Genomic DNA, 13369 nt, shown 5'->3' with positions numbered 1-13369 from the left:
GTATGCAGTTTGCACAAACAGTCCAGACCAGACACAATGTTGTGTATCCCAGAGCAACACTTCTCTCCTGCCAACAAAATTAAGTCTAGCTGCACATAAAACTGTTGTTGCCAGAATACCATTTCTTTTTATATATTAATGAGCGAAAAGAAGTTGGAGCTTGAGAATATAATGTATATACCCTGTAATTCTACCTCTTCCTCATGAAAATAGGCTAGACTGAAAATTGTTTTGAATGCTCTCTTTATGTACAAATATTTTGAGGTTGTATACATTATCCTCACCAGCATACCTGATATAGGTCACTTCATGAACCTGCAAAGCAATAAAAGCCTTTTCTACTTTCCAAATACCTTACGTTTCATCAGGCTTTCGGGGGATAAAGATCTATTCTAAGTCTATTAATTAGAATTTAATACAAAAATGAATGACTCAAATACACTGCAAACTTATCAGCAAGTGCCATGCAACTTAATGGTATGCCTACACTTGTGATGCAAGGGTTTTGTGTGTGCTGTTTGGAGTGTTTTTTATATTTGGTTTCTGGCTTTTGAGGTTAAATTGAAAATGCATGGAAAAATATCGGTCAGTCCACATAGAGTGGAATTTAACAAGCTTCTTCTCATCTGTGTGGCTCCTTTTGTAATCCCAATCCTGATCAGTTTTGAGTAACTTCTAGCTAAGAAAGTGAATAAAACTGATGAGACAGGTAGAAATCTGGATGGTGCAACTACTACAATTAAAAAAAACCCCAAAAACCTGACAACGTTAGCTATTTCTTTCCAATATACATTCATTTGTATCCAAACTCAAAGTACCGCCCAGTGATCAAAACCGACAATTGTAAACTCCCATTCCCATCCCTTCCCAAAAATACAAACACAATGAATTGCCAAGCTAGGGACATACAGTTTCAAACTAACACCACCAATGAACCAACATCCATACTCCTTCCAACAGTCTTTAGCTTAACCCGTAAACCAGATTCTCTTTACAGGTTGTTCTTTGGAGTAAAAAGTATTTTTTAAAAGCATACAGTGCACCCTCATTATTATGAAAGAAAAGCCTATGGCTTCCTTGATTTGATGTGACTGCAGTCTCCCAAAATGCTTATGGGGCCTGTTATAAATGTGGCTCCTAATTTGGGGTGTTTTTTCCCCTAATAAAGAGACAACAAATATCTTTGGCAGGCATCTGTCACCATCTATTCTACATACTGTAAATGGTCTAATTTTTTTTGCATGTTCTTAGGCTAAGGTGGACATCTCTAATTCTATGAAAAAAGTAAAAGCAATGTTAGATTTTTCCAGAAGTACAAAAAACAGATGCATTAATAGAATAATAGAGTAACAGAGAAAAGATCAAGCATGCTTTTTCTTCTGTAAAGCAGACAGTGGTATGTGCCCTCGAGCTTTGATGACAGAGCAATGTTTTCCTCCTTTATGCTGTAGCTTAGAGGTGGGCAAACTTTTTGGCCTGAGGGCCATATTGGGATTCAAAACTGTATGGAGGGCCAGGTAGGGAAGGCTGTGCCCCCCAAACAGCCTGGCCCCGCCCCCTATCTGACTCCTCCCACTTTCTGCCCCATGACTGCCCCCCTCAGAACTCCTCCAACCATCCAGCCCCCACCCTGCTTCTTGTCTCCTAACCGCCCCCCCCCCAGAACCCCTGCTCCTAACCACCCCCCAGGACCCCACCCCCTATCCAACCCCTCCCTGCTCCCTGTCCCCTGACTGCCCTGACCCCTATTCACACCCCCTGCCCCCTGACAGGCCCCCTGGGACCCCACCCCCTATCCCAGGGGTAGGCAACCTATGGCCTGTGTGCCGAATGCAGCACGCGAGCTGATTTTCAGTGGCACTCACACTGCTGGGGTCCTGGCCACCGGTCCGGAGGGCTCTGCATTTAATTTAATTTTAAATTAAGCTTCTTACACATTTTTAAAACCTTATTTATTTTACATACAACAATAGTTTAGTTATATATTATAGACTTATAGAAAGAGACCTTCTAAAACATTAAAATGTATTACCGGCACGCGAAACCTTAAATTAGAGTGAATAAATGAAGACTCGGCACACCACTTCTGAAAGGTTGCTGACCCCTGCCCTATCCAATCCCCTCTGTTCCCCCCTACAAACCTCCTTTTAATGTGCTTGATTTGCGTTTCCTTGTGGAGAGACTGTGAAAGATCCTGGAATATAAATGCAGTTAGTTCACTGCATGTAGTAAAGGGTACCCATTTGTGCCACCCTGGCTTTTAGGAGGATAATTATATCCCTAACACATGGTACAGACTTCCCTTCAGCTGTGTAGACATGCTTCTGTTTGTTTTTCCTTTAAATTGAATAAGTTCAAGTGAGAGAGAAGACAGTTTAAATCACAGGAAAAAGGTTTGTGAAGTCAACCTAGTTTTGCATCCTGAAAAACATTTGAAATCCCTGGAATGTCCACAGTGTTTTGCTTAGCGTATCAGGCATGTAGCTCATGTGGTATGCTATTTGTGTGGCTCATTTCAGAACATCTTTTGTTTTGCCCAGACATGAGGGAGAATTACAAGAGAAAACAAGATACGGTAATTCATGAATCTCGCTGGAAAGCAATAGTAACTTTCACCTGTAGTGTTTAAAATGCCTGGGGAGGACAATATTATTACTTTCCCTCCTTATAGCTGATTGATTGTCTCACTCATTGTTTGTGTTCTAGCAAGGCTTCTAACAGTAAGCCTTTAGCAGTTGTTCAGAATTCAGAGATACGTGTGCTCATTGGTTTGGGCTACTGATCATTCTGTATTCTCCATTCACTACACTGGCTGCCTCTAAACTGATAATTTGACTTTAAATTGCCTTCCTTAAGAACTAGGTTAAATGATCTTCTATTATTGAGGCTTATGAGATTCCAGAACACCCATTCAACTCTTAGTAGTAGTTACATTTGTAATCACTTCAGTGGAAGGCGTTGCCCAGGGGAAGAAACCAGGTCAAGCCCTCTAGTACAATGCATCAGTAGCTCAAAACTTTGGGATTCATATGTACATTTATGTAAGTAGAACTTGATCCAGAACAAGAAAAGGTGAGGCTTTCTTAAGGCATCCTGTGTTGCTTCTGAACTTACTAGTTAAAGGGTTTTTTGTTTTTTTGCTCTTAAATGATTTGAGGAAACCTTAGGAGGTGTGAATCGACCACAGAAGAGGTAGTTTGTGCACTACCATCAACCCTCAGGGATTCCACTAAGGAAGACAAATTTAATCTGCAATAGAAGGCTCAGTAGTACTAGGAGTCTACTGGTGAAAGATGGTTCTTTCCTTTCCAGCAGTGCAGCCATGCACAAGAGCACTTGTGAGTACTTTGAGCAACTACAAAACCCTCTGAGTGGCAGGTTTCAGAGTGGTAGCCGTGTTAGTATGTATCTGCAAAAACGAGGAGTCCTTGTGGCACCTTGGAGACTAACAAATTCATTTGGGCATAAGCTTTTGTGAGCTAGAACCCATGTTGCTCTAGGAGAAGCAAGCCAACCACTTGCTCAGTCAAGAGAAATACATTACACACCAGAATGTTGTTACTCCTACTTACCTAACGTTTTTGTTCTCTTTTATTGAGAAGGTAGCACAATGTTGTTCACTGAATTCAACTGGCACAGGCTTAGGAATTTTATATTTTAATGTCATATATGTGTGACTTTTTGTCTTTTAAACAGGATGCTTCTGTTTACGTAGTGAAGCAAGATGTTTTGAACTATGAAGTTATGTCAGTGGTTTTTGAGCAGTTATTAAATGTCAGCATGTCCACTATAAATCTTGTCTACTATGGTTTGCAACTTACCTATCAAAATCCCATTCTGTGTCTAAAAATGCATCCCAGTTTCAACAATGTCTTCTAAAGATCATAGAAATGTAGGTCTGGAAGGAATCTAAAGAAGTCGTCAAGTTCAACCTCCTGCTCTGACATAGGACCGGATAAACCTAGACCATCCCTTACCAGTGTCTGTCCAACCATTTTTTAAAAACCTCCAGTGTTGGGTATTTCACAACCTCCCTTGGAAGCCTATACCAGATCTTAACTACCCTTATAGTTAGGAAGATTTTCCTAATATCCCTTGATGCAGGTTTAGCCCCTTACTTTCCTGATGTTGTCCTTCCCCATTAAGTACAGGGCCTATGCTTTCTTTTGGCATGTTGATCAATATAAAAATATATATGCAAAAACAATGGGTTTTAAGTTTGTTTCCTCCTTTCTGCTGTCTCTGGAAGGAACATTTCTCAGCCCAGTAAAAGGCTAGTGTAAATGCTATGAGGCAGAGAGTTCCAAATGATCTACTCTGAAGGGATGTGTGGGGGTGGGCAAAGGTCACTGGATCTGCTTTGTAAAAATCTGCTGTCAGGGAATCTACATGTAGGAGCACAAAAGGACTCAACACTGCATCTCTACATCCTGCACTCGGGTGGGGCATTGATTCAATTCCACTCAACCCGCACTGAGTTCCTTCCTCCAAACCTGTTTTTTCTGACTGTGCTTGGAGGAGTAAGCTGCATCTCTATAGAAGCAATGGAGAGCATATTGATTAGAAAGGTTCTACAACACATCACCAAATCTCCTTGGGTTCAGTGAGGGTTGTTCATTGCCCTCCTGGAAAATTCTTCACCACCTTGTCTGCTAAATTCTTGAAACACTCCAACGCATAAATAGATTTAAGTTCCATTAGGGCAAATATCCATTTTTACAAAATATTTATGTATTAACATGATTACGGTTTTTCAGTTGGTGTTTTAAATTAGTATTTGTGTTAAAATATGTATTTACAAATACAGTAGTTGGTAATGTTAAAAAATATGTAGAATAAAATGCTTCACTCCAATATAGAGAACAAGTCCAAGTTCACCTGCACCACTCCAAACTAACCATTGGCTTGTGTATGGGGATAGGTGGTGGTGCCAGCACTGGAGGTGGCATTCAATCACCATGAAATAGTTGTGCTCCTAAGGGAAGCTACAGGGTTTGGATCCAATAGCCCAAAAGTAATGTTTTGAACTACAGTTACAAACCTTGAGTCATCCTTAAGTCACCTTTCCTTTTCTTATTAGTATGAGTTAAGGACATATAATTAATCATTTTTACCTTAAAATGTCTTAGCTTTTGGCTAGTTCTGTCAAAATTTAATGTTTTTAAATATACAATTATTTTGTATATCATATGTAATTCAGCTTCACAAGATTCTCAAATATATTTATATTTGCAGAAACATGTTCCAATACCTCTTTGCAAAAGAATGTGACATTTTACCAGCTTAAATTTAGATTTTTCATGAATTTTCTTCATATTTAAAATTTATAATACAGCAGTATTCAGAGGTCCCCCTCAAGACTGGAAACCCATTGTATGGAGTGCTGTATAAATACACATGAAGACACAATCCCTTTCCTGAAGAATTTATTATCTGTGACTTGTTGCAATTTTATCTTTGTTACAGATCTCCAGTTACAAATGACCCTTGTAGAATACACTGCTGGTTGGGTTTCCAAATCCCTTCTTCGGGAACATTTAAACAGTTGAGTTCTATCTCTAAACTGTCAATAGGTGGCAGTGTTTAAAAAAGCATTAGTGTTACCTTTAGTTGGGGCATGAGGTTGCTAAACTGGTAACTGTTAAAGGTTAGTATTGCTACTATGTTATGAAGCCAAGATGTTCCAGAAGTTTGGGCTATAAAAAGAATTGGCCGCATATTGCAGTGTGCAAGATCAGTTGTTCATGTAAACATTTGTAAAATGAACCAGTTGCTTCATGTCTGTCATTTGGATTGCCCAACCATCACAACTTTTGACCCTTCATTAAACCAAAGGAGCAGCAGTTTCTGCCATGATATTTCTAATGATAATCAAGACCACCATAAAATCAAAGACTTCTGATGTGATGTGGAATCAAATAGAAGCTTCCCTAAAACTGGAAGGAATACATCCAAGTAATGAAGTAGAAGAACTTGTATAGTTGCATCCGACGAAGTGGGTATTCACCCACGAAAGCTCATGCTGCAAAACGTCTGTTAGTCTATAAGGTGCCACAGGATTCTTTGCTGCTTGTCTAGATTGTCTATTGTATCCTTCCCAGTTCAAAATGGTGCCTTTTTAGGGGACATATGAAAATCTGTAGGATGTTTGATTAACTACTATAATAAATGCAATCTTTTCAGCATGCCAACTGTGCACATTCACATGAATATTAAAACCCTCTCTTCTGCTACAGAGTGGACTTTGGGGTGAGCCTGAAAAACTTGATATTGCAAGAGGATGTTAGGAGGCCAGAAGGTACTAGAGAGGATATATTTGTAAAACAGAATTCTTGGCTTCTAAGAATGATCTTCATAATTAAAACCAAATGTATGGTAAAACTTGTTTCTTGCGCTTGTCATAGTTGTATCTCAGTGCAATCTTAGATACATTTCACTGCCCATAAGGAAGGGAAATTGTTCTGTGACCGTTTACAGATAGAACTGCGAAGAGAGATAACAATGAATTATGTTCTGTTAAAAGTTGAATTAAAGTATATAACTGTTGTCTATCAAGGTAATTTTAGCTACATTCAATTATGTAATGCTGCTTGTCAGGTTAAAAATAGTACTTTTAAAAAGACTTTTATCTTTTAAATATTTATAGATGCAGAATGAAATTAGTGAAAGAATAAGATAACTCGGAGTTGGGTCCAAGAACCTTCTCAAACTAGATCAAGTTCAAAATCTTGGGCTGGATCTTATGTAGGCCTGTCTTTCCCGCTTTCCCTTTTGGCTGATGCTTGCTTTGCTATTTCACTCAGTTTGGGCAATGAAAATAAATTAGGTCATGAGAACCAAACATTGAAACTTTTACAACGCTGCAATGTTTGTGTTGCCAAGACTGCATCAGAATCCTTAAAACCAAACAAAGAAAAACAGCTTTTTATTAAAATGTGAGTTTTTAAAAATGTTTAAGATCTTTCTATTGGTTTGTTTCAAAAAGTTTTTCTAAAATGTACGTTTGGGGATAGAACTACCTGACATTGTTTCGAGACTTCTTCAGCTTTGACTTACATAAAATAAAAATCACAGAAGTTGCATGATCTATAATAGAGGATACATAAGAAACCCATTTTCTCCTCTGCAGATTTGAATATATCTATTATTAAACCAGTGACAATCCATCAAAATAGCAATAAGTCATTTTGGGGAAAAAATTAAGGAAACTTGAACATTAATATTCAGTAAATTATTTACGTAGATCATAGACAAATTCTGTATGTGAAATATTAAATCACAGTACTTCTGTTGCAGGGATCTCAGTGCATTTACAGGGATGGGTAAGTAGTAGTATACCCATTTACAGATGAGAAAACCCAGGCATTGAGAGGCTAAAATAGATTGCCCACGGTCATGCAGAAAATCCACCACAGCCAGAGTAGATCCCAGCTCTTGTGAATCAGGTCCCTATTCAGGAAGGTACTTAAGCATGTGAATAATCCTATTGAAACAAATGAGATTACTCACATGCTTGAAGTTATTCCCATGCTTAAGTATCTTCCTTGCGCAGAGCTGTCTGCTCTTCCATGCTGCCTTAAAATGGTAATATACTATAAATGTGCTTATTGTAATAAAATATTTCTTCAATCATATTGGATTTATTTTTATTCTGTAAAATATAATACCTAGGACTTAACATAGTGTTAGTAAAATGATCTTCTTTAATGTTTATTGGGTTTTAATGATCGAAACCATTTATATATAGTGAGATTTTGATTCCATTCTGTATAAAATCAAGTAGTTAGGTTATCTAAATGCCTGCTGGAAATGGTGCAAGAGAATTCTGCATGAAAACAAATGGCACTGCTGACACATCACTTCTTTGCTTAACTTGTCAACAGTTTCATAAAGCAGAGGGAGTAGACTTCAGTACTCCTAAAAATGGTGCTGGAAACTAGTATCGGAAGACTTAACCATTTGATTAATGGACATTTTGTAGCAATTCATGCCACAGTGTTAATGTCAGATTCTTTTGAATGCTTTTGTTTGCTTAGCAGAGTAAACTTGGGAGTTTAGCTGTTCAGTATTTGTGCCTGAGCAGATTTCTCTTCACACCGCCATAGTGTGTCCACTTCTTTTCCCAAGCTATCCCAAAGTCATCTCCGTGCTTCATTCTGCAATTAAAATAATAATCTTGTGTTGACATCAGTGTTGTATAGAAATGAATGATAGAAATCTAGTATTAGGATTTCACTGCACAATCACCTACAGTAGGGAAGAAAAGAGGCTTAGTAAGAGGAAAATGTTTAAAAATTATGTAAGTCACAAAAAAGAAATTGGCACTCAATAAAAGTGTACTAAAAACTATGTTATGCTGTGAACTTGAAAGTATATATAGGTGTATCTCCAATTATATCTCCTAGAACTGGAAGGGACCTTGAAAGGTCATTGAGTCCAGCCTCCTGCCTTCACTAGCAGGACCAAGTACTGATTTTTGCCCCAGATTCCTAAGTGGCCCCCTCAAGGATTGAACTCACAACCCTGGGTTTAGCAGGCCCATGCTCAAACCACTGAGCTGTCCTGTCCCCCGTGGGGATGAGGGCATCAAGAAGAACAGAAGAAAATGGTTCAATAGAATAGTAGCAGTGTTGTATGCATTATTGCAAATTACAGTTCTAAATAAAGTTTTTGTAATTTAGAAGAAATTAATGTTTACCTTTTCAGATGCTTTTAAGCTTTTAGAGAGATGCATTTGAAAATTTGCATTCAAAACAATGCTGTGGTATATAAAGCAATTACATAGCAACAATCACCTTAGCATCTAAGCACTGACATTAATAATGACATGCAGCTTAGAGTGCAGTCTCCATATACAAATTATCTTCAAATTATTTTTTTTTTCTTGTAGTATCCACTATGTGCCAGGTGCTTTCCAAAAATAAAAAGGCAAAGTCCCTGCCGAAAAGAGAAAATATTCCTTTTAAAAAAAGATAAAATTTGAAAGTGAAAGGGAAACAACAAACTAGTAAGGTAGCCATATTGTGACTGGCCACTTCTTGTTAACATACAGTTTTAACAACCCAATTTGTTTAGTGTTTAATAGGTCATCCTTGAATTACAATGGCATGGTGAAAGGGTCATTGTGGTAGAGGGAGGTGTTCAGTAGCAACAAAGAAGGCATAGAGATGTTTGTTGGAGTGGACAGATGATCTGTTAAAATAACAGGAGTGCTTGTGGCACCTTAGAGACTAACAAATTTATTTGAGTGTAAGCTTTCGTGGGCTACAGCCCACTTCATCGGACGCATAGAATGGAACATATAGTGAGGAGATTATATATGCATACAGAGAACATGAAAAGGTGAGAGTTGTCCAACCAACTCTAAGAGGCTAATTCATTAAGATGAACTGTTGTCAGCAGGAGAAAAAAAACTTTTGTAGTGATGATTAACATGGGGGAAATAAATTCAATGTATGTAATGGCTCAGCCGTTCCCAGTCTCTATTTAAGCCTAAATTGATAGTATCTAGTTTGCATACTTGATCTGTTGTGGCTTGAATCTTGGAACTTTCCCTTCCCCTCCTCTGATATTATCCACGCTCTCCCATTTCTCACCACAAGACTACATTTTTCCACTTGTCTTTTCACTGCACGAATATCTGTTTTACTTCAGTATGCTTATGCATTTCAGCTTTCCTTCCTCTTACTCTTCTTCATCTCTGCAGTAATTTTGCCTATATGACTGTTTGTTCTAATCTCCTAAGTGTTTTATATAAGAACATAAGAAGGTCAGATCAATCATACATCTAGCCCAGTATCCTGTCTTCAGACAGTGACCAATACCAGGTGTTTCAGAGGGAATAAACAGAACAGGGCAATTATCAAGTGATCCATTCCCTGTCATCCACTCCAGCTTCTGGCAATTGCAGGTTTAGGATATCCAGAGCATGGACCCACGTCCATGATCATCGTGGCTAATACCCTTTGATGGAGTTATCCTCCAAGAACTTATCTAATTCTTTTTGAACCCACTTATACTTTTTGGCTTTCACAGCATCCTTGAGTTCCACAGGTTGACTGTGTATTGTGTGAAGTACTTCCCTTTGTTTGTTTTAAACCTGTTGCCTGTTAATTTCATTGGGTGACGCGGGTTCTTATGTGAAGGGGTAAATAACACTTTCTTCACACTATTTGTGATATTGTAGACCTCTATCATATTCCCCCTCCTTAGTAGTTTCTTTTCCAAGCTGAACAGTCCCAGTTTATATACCTCTAATCATGTTTGTTGCCCTGCTCTGTACAGTACCTTTTCTAATTCTGTATTCACCCAAGAAAGCTCATGCTGCAAAACGTCTGTTAGTCTATAAGGTGCCACAGGATTCTTTGCTGCTTTTTCTAATTCTGTATTTTTTAGATGGATTCCCCAGAACTGCACACAATACTCAAGGTGTGGGTGCATCACCGATTTATATAATGGCATTATGATTAGGGCTGTTGATTAATTGCAGTTAACTCATGCGATTAACTCAAAAGAATTAATTGCGATTAATCACAGTTTTAATTGCATTGTTAAACAATAGAATACCAATTGAAATGTATTAAATATTTTGGATGTTTTTCTACATTTTCAAATATATTGATTTCAGTTACAACACGCTACAAAATGTACAGTACTCACTTTATATTATTTTTATTACAAATATTTGCAGGAGTTTGCATGGCACTGTTGTAGCCAGCATCAGAAGATATTTACCTGTCAAATGTGCTAAAGAGTCATATGTCTCTTCATGCTTCAACCACCATTCCAGAGGACATGCGTTCATGCTGATTACGGGTTTTGCTCGATAAGGATCCAAAGCAGAGCAGACAGATGTGTGGTCATTTTCATCATCTGAGTCAGATGCCACCAGCAGGTTGATTTTTTTTTTTTTTTTCGGTGTTCAGGTTCTATAGTTTCTGCATCGGAGTGTTACTCTTTTAAGACTTCTGAAAGTATGCTCCCCATCCCATCCCGATCAGATTTTAGAAGGCACTTCAGATTCTTAAACCTTGGGTTGAGTTCTGTAGCTATTTTTAGAAATCTCATATTGGTATCCTCTTTGCGTTTTGTCAAATCTGCTGTGAAAGTGTTCTTAAAATAAACGTGCTGGGTCATCATCCGAGACTGCTTAACATGAAATATATGGCAGAATGTGGGTAAAACAGAACAGGAGACATACAATTCTTCCCCAAGGAGTTTTATCACGAATTTAATTAATGCACAATTTTTTTAACGAGCGCCATCAGCGTGGAAGCATGTCCTCTGGAACGGTGGCCGAAGCATGAAGGGGCATACTAATGTTTAGTATATCTGGCACATAAATACTTTGCAACGCCAGCTACAAAAGTGCCATGCGAACACCTGTTCTCACTTTCAGGTGACATTGTAAATAAGAAGCAGGCAGCAGTATCTCCCGTTAATGTAAATAAACTTGTTTGTCTTAGAGATTGGCTGAACAAGAAGTAGGACTGAGTGGACTTGTAGGCTCTGAAGTTTTACATTGTTTTGTTTTTGAGTGCAGTTATATAACACAAACTACATTTGTAAGTGACTTTTTCACAATAAAGAGATTGCACCACACTACTTGTATGAGGTAAATTGAAAAATACGATTTTCTTTTATCATTTTTACAGTGCAAATATTTGTAATAAAAAATAATATAAAGTGAGCACTATACACTTTGTATTCTACGTTGTAATAGAAATCAACATATTTGAAAATGTAGAAGAACATCCAAAAATATTTAATACATTTCAATTGGTGTTCTATTAACAGTGCGATTAATCGCAATTAATTTTTTGTGTTAATAATCAAAATAGATAATATTTTCAAATCAGAAAGTTATGGTCATCTACAGAACCTTAGCAATGTGCTAGAAAAACCCAAGAAAACATTTTCATGAAATATGTCATGGATTTTTGCCTCCACAGAAGACTATTTTTATTTTTCTACCTTAGTCTTCCTCTTAAGAACCCATTCAACAAGAGTTGTCACCATTGGTATAAGCTTTCATACAGCACTGCAATTTTATTCTTTGTCACATGAAAGGATGACCACAACTTCCATAATAGTCTTGGCATATGTAGCCTACTGTGCATGGTCACCTCCCCTCTTTTAATTTGAAATGTTCAAATATCATTTATGGCTAGCTTGCTGAGCATATTGTACAAGTCAGCATGTTAGCTGTTTTTCAATTCAGTGCGAGTTGTGTTGCTAAATCCCCATGTGCTGCACTGAAAATGTGGCCTAGCAATAGCTGCACCTGCAATGGATTGTTGCTGTTGCTGAGATAAAGTGACAGGCACTGGATCCACCATAGAGTGTCTCCCTCAAAAGACTAAGAATTTTACACCCTCAATTAAAGGGGCAGATATCCTCCTCATATCCACTAAAGTCAGTTCAATGTCATCTGGCTTGAACCACAACTAGCTAGTCTTTGTCTGTGCCCCAGTTTCAACCAGACACTGAGTAAGTCATTCAGTCTAGCCTCTAAAGTAAATTTACTTAAGTTACTGTTCTTGTTTTCAGGGTAGGTTGTCCTGCTAGTTATAATGAAGACAGATGATTTGATTGTTCTTTACTGTAAAGTAACAATGGTTCAAATACTTAACACAAAAATACAGTTCTCCAGGTCCAATTTTTATTAATTCTCTCATTACTTAAAAAAAAAAGGGTAAACTGTCATACAGTGTCTGGTCTGTTTTAAAGTGGAGTCTCAAAGGCGAAGAAAATTATTCCATCAGCTCAGTTCGTCTAAGTGGAAAAGAACTATAGGAGATGGATCAAATATGCAGCACTATATTAAGCTATTCTGTTAAGTCCCAGTCATTAGTTTGCCTCTATTTACCTATATAAAACCAGATTTTGGTATACATTTTCTGCAAAATATTCATGGAATTATGTTGGTCTGTATTGACTATATATTGGCTAAACCAGATGATATACTTTTGAACAAATGATAACCTCCCTCTAATATTTCATAGATCTCTCCAATTCCACAAATGATTTGGTAAAGAGATGATGCTTGGCCATGTAATTTATTCATCTTCTTGATGTACAAGAGATTTGGTGGTGGCAGAACAGACCAGCTGTAACATGAGAGAAATCACATCACCTGACTGTTGGAGAGAGAGAGATTTAGTTCTCAGTTAATTTTTTTTCTCTTGGTCAGGAAATCAAAGACTTACTGAATTCTGTTACTGATTTTGTTATGCTCTGGAACAAAGCTAATTATAAGGCATAAATCAGCATTATGGTTAATAATCAGTCAGATTGGATGTTAATTCAAAGCACTCTCAAAAGAAATCCAAAAGTTTCAGTAATAGCAGTGGTTAATTTGGGGTACTGA

At 37.6% G+C, this 13369-nt stretch overlaps 1 protein-coding gene across 15 annotated transcripts in view; it reads left to right on the top strand.

Annotated features, from left to right (window-relative positions):
- Positions 1-13369, top strand: part of ADD3 (adducin 3) — a 159473-nt gene that overhangs the window by 91993 nt on the left and 54111 nt on the right. The gene's annotated exons all lie outside the window — the stretch shown is intronic.

This window comes from Mauremys mutica, chromosome 7 (genome assembly GCF_020497125.1).
Source record: "Mauremys mutica isolate MM-2020 ecotype Southern chromosome 7, ASM2049712v1, whole genome shotgun sequence".
Lineage (NCBI taxonomy): Eukaryota > Metazoa > Chordata > Testudines > Geoemydidae > Mauremys > Mauremys mutica.
This window is presented reverse-complemented; position numbering and strand designations above follow the sequence as displayed.